Genomic DNA, 15543 nt, shown 5'->3' with positions numbered 1-15543 from the left:
ACTGTTTATTACCAAATCTAAAGAATTTAAGCAGTTACCCAGGATAATCTGCTGGGTAAGAGGAAGCATATAGGACTTATTCACAAGAATGGGGTACGGTTTAAGGGTGCTTCTCTTACTGGATGGGCTTTCTGAGACATTCGGCTTATTCAAGCCAAGATACCCTTGTCCCGTAGATGAAGAGTTGGTCCTTTATCCTGTCTCAAGTTTTCTGCTTGGGAGAGGATGTGAATGAAATGCAGATGTTTAGAAATATAAAAATCTCATTTTGCTTTGAGTACTTAGTCTGGGAAGAAAGCCAGTGGAATCACTAATTCTGTTTTTTATTTGTTTTGTTTACTGAAAGCTTTTTAAGGTAAGAGTGTAAAAATCATTAAAGAAGATTTTTGACAAATGTCGAGCAAAAATCCCCCATTTTTCTATAGTGAAATGGAAAATGGTGCTTTTTTTAAAAAAAAAACAAATCTAGAGGTATCTGATTATATAAATCAGAATCCATGGTGATCAGAAATTTTTTACTTTTAAAATAGTTTTTTTCCCCCATGGAAATATGAATACTCTGAAAAAATTTCGTTCCACTTTCAGAGGCAGGTAGCGTAGGTCTGTCACTCTTGTCATTTCCCATAGTTTATCACAATTATGAAGAATTGGGTCATTAGAACAAAGTGTTGCACTAATTACATGTGAGAGTCTTGTGCACATAGTGCTCCAGTCTTGTGCACACAATCTGTGTCCACTGCTCTTTAGGTGCTAGATCAATATTTTGCTCCTCATTATCACCCTCTAACTTACCATAATGCCTTGATTATATGCAACCTTAAAGGCTGACTTACTTACTTACTGCAAGATGGGTGTGTGTCATGAGTCAGTGTTTTAAATAGTCCCCAAGATGTCCAGCGATCTTCTAGTCTATTCTGCTCGTTCCTGTTCCATGATCATTTTATGATTAGTGGCACCATGAAGGAGGGGACGTCCAATACACTCAGCCCTCTACGGTAAAAACCTGGGAGGAGAACCTATGGATGGGGTCCAAGGGAACACAAAACACCCCAGAAACATCATAGAATAACAATCGTGGGGAATATATTTGAAAAAGACAACAAACAGTAACCGAGTCTTTACTGTAACATTGTCAGGGGACCATATTCAAATCAATCAAAAAAGAGATCTGCCCAGCTTTCTCACCAAAAGTTGTACAGGTGATTGTTTGAAATCTTCACCTGGGAAAGCATTCCAATGTCTCCAATGAGAAGAATACTAAACTCCGATGTTTAATGTCCCATCCAAAGGAAATACGGTGTCCAAGAGGCACTCATGTACATCTTACTGTGACCTTACAGGATTCTCCTCAGCCTCTGTGATGGTGAGGGATGGAGGGTGGCTGGATCCAAATGCAAAATTGCAGGTGCTAGCTTGTGTTCATTCCCAGGATCGCCGGATTGCCGTGTCTGCCAAAGCCTGTGAGATTGCATGAAGGGGGAGCTTTTCATGTAACTTCTATTATTAAAAAAAAAAAAAAAAAGTGTTCTTTTTCATGCCAGTTCTCAAGCCTAAAATTGAGAGGCCTCCCTGAGGTCTTTAGGTGGTTATTACGAAAGTAGCTAAAACATGTTCTTTTGTTTCCCATTTAAGTCAGTTCAGACAAAAATAAAATTACTTCAGTTCCAACTCGAAGTGAACTGTGTTCAGATCCAGAAGTTGAAAGAATTTCTCAAGCCCATAGTAATCATCATGGCTTTCATTTATTAAATACTGTGCTATGTGCTTTACCACTGAGTAGCACTCTGAGAACTAAGTGTTATTTACTCCATTTTACAGACAAGAGAACTGATGTTCAGAGAGGTCAAGTAAATCAACCAGGCTTGCTCAGGCAGAAAATAGCAGAGCCTGGATTTGATACCAGAGCCTGTTTTCAAGTTTTTATCTCTAGGCCACATGGCCTCTGGCACTCGATTAAAGAGCCCTCTGAAATATGCAGCTAATACCTGATTTCTCAAAGGTCTGCTATCTGACCCAAATTAAAAATGAAATTGAAAATTGAACAAGAAAAGTCAAATGTGTCTAGATAAATGCTAGGGAGATAAAAAGGCATTTTCAGATTACTAGACCTTTTAGCTAGGGTTTTGTAGGTTCAATTATCTATATGATTCTCTGAATTCATTGCTCAATTCTGCCTGTGTAATATTTAGGCACTGTAAAGGCACTGCCCTCTCTCCTTAAGGACATTTTGTGATTAGTAGTGAGTTCTTAATTAAAGCCACTAATTGATACTAGTTAGTGGCTTTCTGTGGCTCCATGATACTTTATATTGGACATTTTTTTTTGATAACTAAGGTTGCAATCTAAAGGCTTTTTTAAAATTAATATATCAATACATTCAAATATATATACTTGATCTTTTCTCTATCTCTGTCTCTGTTTTTGTAATGACCCTTGGAGTTTTCCTGCTGAACACCAATAATTTCAGGGATGGTTCCAGCATCCTTTTGGGTACATTGTAGAATGCATAAGTTGGTCATTATCTCCGTTGCTCTCCCTCCAAAGATGGTAAAGAGTTTCAGATGAAAGAAATCTAAACTGTGCCTCTTTGCCAAAGAAAGCAAATCCAATATCTCCCTTATGGGTTTGTTGTGCCAAACTCCTAAAGGAAGACTGTATTTAAAATGGTGTCTTTTGCATTAAGTTTTCAAACACCACTGGATTTAAAGTAATCATAAAACTTTTTCCATTTCTTTGGATCTCGTAACTCTTTTAGGTGACATGTGAAGAGATGTCAGAAGACTCTTCTGTGGCCACATCAGTTTTTCAGGCATAGATCCCTCTCCTTCATCTCCCCCTGCCCCACCCCCCAGTTTGCATTAGGACTCTGAAGTCAAATGTGCTAATAGGATTCTGACAAATGTTTTAGATTTACCATGGAAAAATCTTTATCTACTTTGGATTATCAGTGTTTTTAATTTTTATTATAGTTCTTGGAAGCCAGTGGAATTTTCATGAAAACATAAAAGTGAACAGTAAAATTAAAGTCTTGAAAATCCATACCCTCCAAGAGTTTAATCAAATGCTACATCTCCAATAAAGCCTTTGTTGATTGTTCCAAGAATTGACAACTGTTATATTTGCTCCTATCATGTTCTTATTAATTTATTACATTTCTTTATTTTCCCTTTCCCTTTACAGTTGTCTGTACAAAATAATTCAACAAATGCTTTCTGAATGAATGCATTTTGAGTGAATATTACTGGAAATAATTGTTGGTGTAAATAAGTAAAGTTAACATACTAGTAGTTGATATTATGTGTGTTTTAAAATTGCTTTCTGAAACTTATCAAAAGTTACTTCACTATTTAAAAAGATCACAGAACTCTTCATAAATATTAATGTGTGCTCAAAAGCAGGTCAACTTTAATAAAAATGAAGAATTTAAACAACTTCCAAATACCTGCATTTAGGGATTAGGAGCTGAAAAGTTCAAAACACAAATTCCCAGCAAATTCCTAAGTTTCAATGGATTTAAATAGTAAGTGAATATGATTTGAAAGTTGTGAAGAAATGAAAAGTAAGTCTTTGTTGTTGTTGTTTTATATCCCATGTATCAATACTTAAGAGCTGGGGAGTAAGATAAGGGCTTGGAGGATTTTTCATAGATAATTACGGGATTTAAAATTTGGAGAAAAAAAGTATGTCAATTACAGACTTTCTATAAAGATTAATGATTATAAAATTATAACTGGAGTATATTGGTCTCCCAGAGTTGCTGTAACACATTATCACAAACAGGGTAGGTTAAAACAACAGATAAATATCATCTCACAGTTATCGAGACTAGAAGTACAAAATTGAGGTATTGGCAGGACATGTGCTCTTTGAACCCACAGCAGGGATATTTCCCAGCAGTCCTTGATGTTGCTTGGCTTGTGGATCCACCACTCCAGTCAATGGCCTTGTTATTAAAGGCATACCCTTGTCCTGGAGCAGTGTAAAGGCAGACTGGTTGGTGGACTGGAGTACAGATGGTGAGATTGGGCTGTACCTGCAGGGAGCCTGCCATGTCAATAGAGCAGCTCCAGACTCCCCCTCCTCTAGCATGCACAATTATCTGATTGCAATCTCCTGGGATCCTGGGATTTGAGAATGAGTGGCAAGAAGGTGGAAGGGGGGCAGACCTAAGTGGAAGTTCATACTCAAAAGTTAACCAATAGCATTAGTACTTTTCCAGAACCCTGAATAGCATAGTTTGGACCAACAACGTTGACCTCAGTGCTGTGTAAACCCCTAGATTAGCACACTCAAATGGAAAACCTGCTATTGGTTCCCCTCTCACCTTGGGAGAGTTCTGTTTCTGTTTCTATTCTTGAATAAATCCTACTCCTTTCACTCTCTTGCTTTCTGTTGTCCATGAATTTCATTCTTTGGATTTGCAAGACAAGAATGCAGAAAAAAGAAATTATTGGTAAGCTGCTGGGGTCTGCTGGAATACTGGAGGGTATATCCTGGCATTCAGAGCTATAACACTTCCTGGCTGCAGAGACCTGTGGTTTACACACACTGTAAGTGCCAGCAACAGGGGAAAATAAAGTTTCATCTCATACTCTATTTTCATTATTACCTGACTACATTCTCCATGTGTGTGTCTCTTGTCTTTTCTTATGAGAACACAAACCATGTTGGACTAAGGGCTCAGCCTCCTTCAGTATGACCTCATCTTAACTAATTACATCTGCAACTACCCTATTTCTAAATAGGGTCACATTTGGACATAACAGGGCTTGCCTCAACCTATCTTTTTGGGGACACAATTCAACCCACAACAGCCCTCCAATCTGTGGTAGTTTTCATTTAAACACTGCACTATGCTGTGTTTGTTTTTGTTTTTGTTTTTTTTTAATGAAGTAGAATTTTCAATTTCTCTTATTCTTCACAAAGCTTTGTTGTACATTTTGTACTAGGAAACCAGTTTATGTGGGAAAGGCTTTTAAAAATATGTTTTACCCTTAAATAAAATACACATTAAGAACATAACTCTATTTTTGCTTTGTTATTCTTATAAAAATTCAAATCAAATTTTCTAGTACTTTTCTGCTCATTTAAAAACAGGTGCCAAAGTAGCCTGGTTGTTTTTTAACGCCTCTAATGTTATCTTTTTAATTTTTTTTCACCTTAACCCTCCTGACGGATATGGCATACTCCAATGCATAGCATGGTTCACTACAACAATGATTCACAACAACAATGATTATTTCACCACTACCATACTGTCTTGATTACTGTAACTTTATAAGTTTGTAAGTTGGGTGGTGGGAATCTTCCAGTTTTGTTCTCCTTCGATACTGACTTGACTACTATGGACCTTTTGTCTCTCCATATAAACTTTAGAATCCATGTATTGATACTGTCATAAAAATAACTTGCTAGGCTTTTGATGGATTGCATCAAATCTGTAGATCAAGGGAGGAAGAATTGTCATTTTGACAATATTGAGCCTTCCTGTCCATGAACCTTAGGTATATTAGATTTACACCCAAGTATTTCACTTGGGGTGGGGGTTCCATTGTAATGAAATTGTGTTTTTAATTTCAAATTCCTCTGTTGATTGCTGCTATACAGGAGGCCATTCACTGTTGTGTATTAACTTTGTGTGCTTCAACATTGCTAACATTGCTTGTTAGTTCCAGGAGTCCTTGTTGATTCACTGGGATTTTCCACATAGACAATTGTGCTATCTGTCAACAAACAGTTTTATTTCTTCCTTCCTAAACTATCTCTTTTGTTGTTCTTATAGTTTGGATACGAGGTGTCCCCCAAAAGCTCATGTGTGAGACAGTGCAAGAAGGTTCAGAGGAGAAATGATTGGACTGTGAGAGTCTTAACTCAATCAGTGAATTAATCTCTGGTGGGGTTAACTGAGTGGTAACTAGAAGCAGGTAGAGTGTGGCTGGAGGAAGTGGTTAATTGGGGGCGTGGTTATGGGGTATATATTTTGTATCTAGAGGTGGAGTGGCTCTCTCTCTGATTCTTGATCACCATGAGGTGAGCTGATTTCCTCCACCACCCTCTCCTTCCATGATGTCCCACCAGGATGTTCAGCCTCACCGTGAACCCCAAGGAATGAAGCCAGCCTTCTGTGGACTGAGACCTCTGAAACCATAAGCTCTCAAATAAACTTTTCCTCCCCTACAGTTGTGCTGGTCAGATCCTTTAGTCACGGAAGCGGAAAAAGCTGACTAAACCAGATGTGTTATATCATTAGCTAGAAATATAAAGTAAACCCATAAAATTTTAGGTAGATAATGGACATCAAAATGAATTTATTGCCTTTTAGAAAATATAAAGTATCAGATATATGTAAATGAAAAATAACCTATAATAAGGATTGGGATAACAATATTATGTGAGAGAATGTTAGAAGAGTTTCTCATTTAGAAAAAATGCTTGTAGTTATCTGGTTCTGTAGATTCCTCCTCCAGCATTTTCGTAAAGTCATGCATTTCATGAAACCTTGCCCTCCTAAGTATCATTCATTTTTTGAAAGGTCTCCCTTCCTGTCCAGTAGGATCATTAGAGTTGACTCAGTCCTGTGCCCTTCTTTTCCCTCCTCCCTCCATCTCTTCTCTGTACACGCTTTCTCTATGTACCATATGTGCCAGTTTCTCCCAAATAGTTTCTTCAGACTTTTGCTCCCTTGTGATCACCAGATTGGTATATGGACTCCTTTTGACATTTCTGTTTGTGAACAAGCGCACATTTCAAACTTAATCAACATTAATAGATATTTAAAACAATCCAAGCAAGTTTCTTGCCTTCCACCCTCTCACACATGGGTTATTCCTTCAGTGGTCCTGACTGAGAAAATGACACTGCCGTTCTTATCTATAGGGCCACAAGGGCTCCTAACTGGTCTCCACTTTCCAATAATGACCCTTCTTCAATTCATTTCTTTCAAAATACTATTGAAATTGGCTTCTCTCTGCACTACATATTTAACCTCATTTCCTATCATATTTTCCTTGCGTACTGCTCTCTAGGCTACCTCTTTTTATTCACTGAATGCTGAGCTGCTTTCTGATTAGAGCATTAATAAAGGTTCTTTTGCATCCTCCCACAGTAGCCTTTTTCAGTTTCTTTCGAATTTAAGTTCACTCAATTTAATGTAGCCATCTTGTCACTATCACGTCACTAGGTTTGGATTCACTGCCCATCATTTCTTACTAACTCATAACTTCTTATTTACTTAGCTCTTTGTTGTCTCTTTCCCTTTTATCCCTATTAGGATGGGATTTCTTCTGATTTCTTTACCCATTGTACACCAGTTACCTAGTATAGTACCTAGCCCCAGGTATTCAGTAACTATTTGTTAAAATCAGGAGCAAGTTCAACAACTTTTCATTGAGTCGACTCTGCACCCAAGCACCCCCCACTTTTTAAAAAATATTGTTTAGTTGTTGATGTACCTTTTTTAAAAAAAAAATTATTTACATGTGGTGCTGAGGATCAAACCCAGTGCTTTACACATGCTAGGCAAGTGCTCTGCCATTGAGCCACAACCTCAGCCACCCCCCGAAGGGCTGAGAATTGGTGGTCAACAATACACAGCTCCTGTTCTCTCCAGAAGGTCAGAGCTAGTGAAAAGAGAGACAAATGAACATGTAATGAAGCTACAGGGTGTTTTGGGGAAGCATACTGGAAGGTAGCTTAACCCAGCTACAGAGAAGGAGTGGTCTGTTATGTCAGAAGAAATGAGATAATAAATTATGAAGAAAAAGTAAAAACTTTCCAGAGTAAGCAAGGAGGGAAAGAGTTCTGGGAAGAAGAGATATAAAAAGGTTCTGACTGTAAAATTGTCCTCTGTGAGTCAATCTCAAAAATAACAAAACAAAAACAAAAAACCCTCAGCTTCCCTTAAATGAATGTCTTCAGCCTATACCAACGCTTGAAAAAATGTTTTCAACTTTACTGAATGGATACAGTATGTCTTTTTTTTTATTTTGCAATTGGTTTTTAAAGAAACAGTTTTAGTATTGTAGATTTCAATTTTAATATTTTAGAATATGGTAAATAAATTTGTATTACATTCATTCCTCCAAATATAATGACTATCAACCATATCCTCTTGAAAGTCCTTATTTCTTTTGGTTTATATTAGTATGAAAATTTTCCATTCCATGAATCTTTAGGTGTGTTTACTAAACTTTGCTTGCATTGTAGCTACCAAAACTAAATATAATGTTCCTAATTTGGATAGTATGGCTTTATACAAATATAGTATAATCTTTGATCCTGTATTTCTCTTACTCTTGGGAGTGGTATACCACATGTTATTATTTTGAAGTAATATTCTCTTTCCGGAGTCAAAATTATTAATCTAGAGTTTGTCATCTGGTACCTGTGATTGGGAAAATATTTTTGTAAATGCATTACATTGCACTTTTTCACTCTGAAACTTCCTTAGGCTATTTGTACCTACTTCTAGGTGTTTTGAGTTGCCTTTCTTCCTTCATTATGTAGAACTGTGGTTCTCAGTCTTGATTATATGTTGTAATCACCTGGGAAGATTAAAATAATCCTCATGCCTTTGTTCTATCCCAAGAAATTCTAATTTAATTTCTATGGGTATGACTTGGGCATTAGATTTTTTTAAGTCTCCCTACATGATCCCAAAGGTACAGTGTTCAGAACAGTTAGACATCTTGCTTCTCACCATGTAGTCTAGGAGTAATCAGCCCCTGGATCACCTGAGTTTGTGGGAAATGCAGAATCTTGGGCCCCATCCCAGAACCAGTGAATCAGAATCTGTTATATCACTGAGATTTATTTTTTCCAGATAAATTTAATGTTTTCTGTAAACTTGTGGGTAACACTATAAATTTTCCCTTTGAAAAAATTTATTTATAAAAATGACATGTGAGGAAAGTCTCCATATTGGTTTTTAGGAGTTCTGATTATTAACATTTCCTACCCCGAGACTTGATTTTACTTTCATTAAACCAGATCTCTATTAGTAACTAAACAATTTTCACAATACCAACATTACTACTTAAAAATAGTCTTTCCTATGGAACCATGTAAACAGCTTTATGAAATTTTAAATCACATAGTTCCAGGATGCCTAAACATATCTTCTCTGAAAAAGCCCATGATCAAGAAAAATAATTAAATAAATAAATCGAAAAATGATAAGTGAGCAGTAAAGGAAGGTCATACACATTCTAAAATAATGAGGTTTTGAACCTAATGTACACTTTAGCAAAATTCCAGGGAACTATGGGTAAGGTGTCAGAATCTATAATTTCCTGTTTTCTGTCTTAAATCCGGTACTCATAAAATTATAAATTCTATTTCCATGAGACTAAAATATTTGACTTCACCTTGGGTATTACTTTTATAAAATCAAATTTACAGTTGTAGATTTGAGCAACTACTATGTGTCTCTGTGTTCTTGTGTTTCATTTTGATCCCAATTAATTCTGAATTCTGAAGTCCACAGAAGCATTCTCTTGTGTCTCTTTAAAGTCCAACAGTAGAGATTTAAAATGGGACTGTCTCAAAAGAGGTCAGGTGTTCTCTAATATTTTGTCCTCAGAAGGAGTAAATTATTCAGAGCAAACATTTTCAAGTCCTGATCCATGTGGAAAGCCTGTATATTCATATCTACCAATTATAAAAAATGCAACCACTGAGGGACAATTTAAAAAGACCACATATCCTCATTAAATTTGCTTCTTCAATGGCAGAAGGGACTCATGGAAAGAGCATCCTTAAGTGGATGTTTGTCCTTTCTGAGACATGTAGAGTTTCAGACTGTAAATTTTAATTCTGGGTCTGAAGTTAAAGGGATATATATATATATATATATATATATATATATATATATATATATATAATTATATATATAATATAAAAACACCTGAAAGAATGGTTGAAGCCCACAGACATTAGAAAAGGATATTAAATATCCCAGGGAAAATGATCAATAATGAGGTAGTTAAATACACTGAAAGAAATCCTGCCTCCGAAGCCTTAGGGAAGAAATTGAAACCACATCTAAAACCCACAGCAAAAAAACAGTTAGCTGGGAAAAGCACCTGGCCCCAACAATGCTATGGCTGAGCTCATAAAAGCGGCAGGCAATTATGTAGCTAGTACCCTATAAAATTTGTCAGTGCACATGGAAAAACAGAGCAATAGCCAGAAGCCTGGTACAAATCAAACGGCATAAAGACTGCTAAATAAGGGAGAACCGAGAGCAAGAAGGGACCACAGATCAGACCCAGGAAAGCTCCCTTATTGCCCATCAATCCAGCCACATGCCTCAAATGCTTCAATAAACTATTTTAAGCATAAGATATCCCGGGAGGCAGAAGTAAGGGGGACATTTTTAGAAAGAAAGCCAAACTAGTAAGCTATAGCAGTGGAGGTGGGGTTTATTGACAACAGCATCTTGATCATTCAATGAAGCCCTCCACCCACGGGACAATTTCACAATTAAAGAATGGTCTAAGGGGCTGGGGCTGTAGCTCAGTGGCAGAGCACTTGCCTTGCCCATGTGAGGCTCTGGGTTCGATCCTCAGCACCACATAAAAATAAACAAATAAAATAAGGATATGCTGTCCATCTACAACTACAAAAAAAAAATAAATAAATAAAATAAAGAATGGTCTCGGAATTACACCAATTAGCCCACCCCTCCTTCTCCTAAAATTGAGCTAGCACAGAAGTTGCAAATTATGAGATACACAATGTGAATTAACACTGATTTCATGTAGCTTTTTCAGAATGTCATCACCATATCAAAATCCCTTCCTGGGTTATTAGAAACAACAGGAGGTGGGAGGCAGAGAAAGTGGTTCCCCCCAAAACAAACAAACCAAAAAACCATTTAATTGATTTTCTAATGGCCTACAGTATATAAAGCATAGTGATAAGAACTGAGATTATAAAGTTGAGTGCCTCAGTGGCTTTGTCTTTAGCATGAAGAAAAGAGGATTCTAAAGATTGATTGGATAACTTCAGTGTGAATGAAAATGGTCATCTCGAGTTTTAACTATGGATGTGGGTGGTGCAACAGCAGCATCAGCATCACCTGGTAGTATGTTAGAGATGCAGAATTTGGGGTCACACAGTTGCTGAATCAGAATATGAATACTAACATTAAGGTTTAAGAAGTGTTGGTCAAATATGGTTTGCATTTCAGGAGGTGGATGCCTTGTGCTTAGGGTAAAATAACCAATCCTCAAACCTTAACTCAAATGATTCTATGTTCTTTGTTAAGACTGGACTCTCTCATTACTTGTGGGCTCTTCCCCTTACTCTTTGCCTCTTGATGTGTATTTGTTCCTTAGGTTTTAATTTAATATACCATCTTGGGGAGGTCTTTTGGATTATCTCCAGTCTGGATTAGCTTCTTCTGTTAACATGAACAGACCATCTGGATTTCTCTTCTGTCATTTCCCATGAGTTATGAACCTGTTTTTTGATTGTCTACCCTCAGATTTTATGCTGTAGGTCTTGGACCTGTTTTGTTTACCACTTTACCCCTTGGTGCTAAAAATGGTGCCTGGCAAAATTTTTCAATTGATTAGATAAAATGAATGAATTTGTTGGCCATGTTAGTCATTTCCAGATTTATGCTATTATACTTAATGCTCCCATAATTTGCCCCCAATTCATCTGCCCCCCCACCACATTTAGGATTCTATCTTAAACATGAATTACAAAGGATAGAATCTTTTTGAAGATTTTGATGTATTCTCCTAAGTAAATCTGTAATTATTAATAACCCCCATAATATCAGAGATTTCCCTTTCTTGTGCATTGTTGTAAATACTGCAAATGTAATAATTTGAAATAAAAGAAATTTTCTTGTGAAAGAATAAAATAGTGTTATATTTTAAATTTAATTTGCATTCCTTTGATTACCTGTGGATCTAGATGTTTATTTTCTATGTTAATTGACTTTTCTTTTGTGGAGAGAATGTTATTTACCTTATTGATTTTTAAGTGTTCTCTATATGTGCTTGAAATACCTGGAATCAAGGAATCTGTGAAGACTTTGGTTCTATTAAGAAAGCAATAGCATTCTTCACAACAACATCATTCTTGAAATAAGGGTGCTTTTCTCAGGGGTCCTGCTTTGGACCTTGGCACAATTATGATGAGGACTATTGCAATAAAAACAACCAGTTCAAATATAGACCTAGAAAATTACTGAAACATTTTATTTCAGCATCATAAATTAATTAGCATATTAAACAAATGAATGTAAATGGTATTTCATTTCTTCACAGAAAATGTACTTAGAATTGCAAAGAATTAGAATTATCAAGTAATTAACAAAGAGAGACTCTTGTCTTTCAGAATCATCTTTATGAAAAAACAGGAATGAATTTAGTTAGCACACCAAGTCCTTAGTAGAATAAGCTTTTATTTTTCACTCTTCTCTTAATATTGTTAACAGGGATTTCATAGAAGCCTCAAAGCTAAAATTTAGGATTTAGACAGAATACAGGATTAGAAAATGAGGAGGACTGACAGAGAATATTTATGTTTTTTCATCCCAATGGAATGATAATTAGAAGTTTAACTTGTCATAGAAAAGTTATAAAAGAGCAATTATCTTAATGATTACATGATTAATTGTAATTTAGTGTGTACCAGAGACATGAGACTTTATTTGCATTTCATTAGTGTGGTGAATGTATAAAGAGCAATACTGATCAAAATTTATTCTTTCTCATTCTAGAACAACCAGTAGTTGACCAGATAATCTGTGAGGCAGGTCTGTTTAAAAAGAAGAGCCCCATCTTTAGCCAAAATGTAGATGATAAGAAGATTTAGTGATTTTTTGGGGGGGATGTGATTTTAACATAGAGATTCTTCCAGGAGAAATGCTAATAGAATATATTTCTTATCTTAGAATTATCTTAAAATTTTCTAAATTCCTTTTGTAAGAGAAAACTGTTAGCTGTCTGAAAACATTGATGGACCTCCAATCCTGTGATGATCAAGATTGAATTATTTTTAGCTACAAGATTTAGATTAATAAGAGAGGCATATTGTTGCCTTAGGCAGTATTTTTGCTTTTAAACAAAGTGATCTGTTTTTATAATCCAGGATTTGACGAGACTAGTACATCAGCATATGTACTCGTCCTCCCTGGCTGGAGCATCGTTTCTGGGTTATAGTAGTGGAAATATCTAAGAGTAGAGGAGGTAGTTTCTAGACCTGCTTAATAAAAAACAGAAACCTCATATGCTTTAAAAAGACTTCAAATATATTTTGTCTTCATCATGATTCTTGCTCTATGACAAGAGGTATTGAGGAACTGTATCTCTGAAGAATCCTGTTCTCTTCTTGGACATCTCTGATGAACACATCTGATGGCACATCCCCTCTCAAGGATTCTCTTTTGATATTACAGGAAAAAAAAAAAAGCCAGTCTTTATCTCTGAAGAAAATCTGCTTGTGTCTCTGAGTCTTGCCTTCTTATTTCTTCAGTCTTCTTTCTGAGGATGTTAGAGATTACTTACTTTGGTCAGTACCTGAAGGCACATGAAATGATATTTAAGCTCATCAAAGGTGATTTCAACTGCTTGACATAATAATCAGGCCACTATCCCCAATGGGAAACAGCAGTGTCATCTATTATATACATCACATTTGTGTGTGTGTGTGTGTGTGGTGCTGGGGATCAAATCCAGAGCCTTGTGCATGCGAGGCAAGAACTCTACCAACTGAGCTATATTCCCAGCCCCTACATCATACTTTTAATACAGCCTGATATCATCATACTATTTTTCTTGAATATTTCATACTCTTGTTAAAGTTACTTGTTGCTCCAATCCTAAAATCCTTTTCCTTTATATCCGGTTACTCTGAAATTATTGCAGTAGTTTTCAATCAGGATGATGTCTGTCCCTGCTGCCCCTAGAACACTTGGTAATATATGGAAGTATTTTGTTTGTCCAATTGGTATGGGAAGGGAATCCTACTGGCATCCAAAGGGTAGAAGTCAAAGATATTTTCGAACATCTGACAATCCATTGGATAGTCTTCATTATCAAATAATTATACATTCAAAATGTTGATAGTGCTGAAACTGAGAAATCCCGAGTTCGAGTTCATGTTTTAGATTCAAGCACAGATGCTTATGTTTATAGACTAAAATTCAGTTTTGATATGATTCATTTTCTTATGTGAAGTATCCGCCTCTGTTCTTAGAGTCTGGCACACATGAAAACACTGTTATTATTGTTAAGATCATTAAAGAACAAAAACAACAAAATTCAGTACAACATCAGTAGCACACATGAAAACAGTAATAGTGTTCAGTAAATAAACAAATTAGGTTTGTGATAGAACTATCAGCAAAGCTGTGAATTCTTGATTTTGAAGCATAGATAGCGGTAGTCAATTTAGGACTTCAGCTAATAAAATTTCAAGCAATTAAATCTCCAGGTATGTGAGTGTGTGTACATGTGTGTATCCATGTATTTCAGATTTGTTTGTTTGAGGTGCTAAGGATAAAACCCAAGGCCTGGAATATGCCACTACCACTGATCTATGTCCCCAGACCTATTTCATCTTTTTTTAAAAAATAAAGTGTAATATATTTTTGTTTAACTAGACTCATTCAACTGCTCATTCTTAAGAAAAAGTGCTTCCCAAATTCTATTAAATCTTTTACAATCCAAGATCAAGAGAGAATTTTGTGCTATGTACTTGTTTTGGTCAACTTCCTCAACTTATCTTTCCATTAAGCACCTCCCCTTCAGAAGATGTCCTGTGACCTATGCACTCAAAACTCTTGCTTTTAAGCTTCCCCAAACAGAAATTGGTATATTAGAACATTTTAGAAGTGTTCTTGAGAAGCCTTTTGTTTCTGTAAGAATAACTGGAGGCCTGTTGAACAATCACTTTTTGGTTCTCCTTTCTTGTGTGGTCACAGGAAAAGAGGTAGAATTGGTGCAAGATACTAGACCAGGTGGTGATGAGTCCTTAGGTTGGTGGGCTTTTCCCTGGCCTTCTGTCCCTGAGTTATTTGAAAACCTCACAGCCTACTAAGCTGTACCTAGAGGCTTTTTTTCTTCTTCTGCTGAATTCTATGCATTATCAGCAGTATGCTCTTCACTGCTTCATACTGACCTCAAAATTTTAATGACCTCATTTAAAAAATCTTAGGTGGCTGGGAGTGACTGGAGTTTCTGTAATTGGCTGCAGGAAGAGGCAGCAAGGTCTGTAGGCATTGCTGCATTTGTGTCCAAAATGGGGAAACAATGTGTCGCAACTTTGGGAAATTTGGAATCGATTTAGGGAATTAATATAGATACACAGAACCATATGGCAAGTGTAACTTTGCTCATGGGAGTTATCAATAACATTTACTGAATGAATGAGAATATGTGTTCTGATAGTGCCTTCCAGTCCTGCCAAACAAGAGCGAATTAGATGTCAATACCATAAAAACAGGGACCAAACTTCAATCACATCTTATTTATCTTGGCATCACCAGTACCAGGCACAGTGTCGAATGGAATGCATACTTGG

At 36.3% G+C, this 15543-nt stretch overlaps 1 pseudogene; it reads left to right on the top strand.

Annotated features, from left to right (window-relative positions):
* The first annotated feature begins 1267 nt into the window (after window positions 1–1267).
* LOC113176937 (tRNA pseudouridine synthase Pus10 pseudogene) overlaps window positions 1268–15543 on the top strand; it is a 29225-nt pseudogene continuing 14949 nt past the window's right edge.

The sequence above is a fragment of the Urocitellus parryii genome, chromosome 7 (assembly GCF_045843805.1).
Source record: "Urocitellus parryii isolate mUroPar1 chromosome 7, mUroPar1.hap1, whole genome shotgun sequence".
Classification (NCBI taxonomy): domain Eukaryota; kingdom Metazoa; phylum Chordata; class Mammalia; order Rodentia; family Sciuridae; genus Urocitellus; species Urocitellus parryii.
Note: the sequence above shows the minus strand (reverse complement) of the source record. Positions and strands in the feature narration are given on the sequence as shown.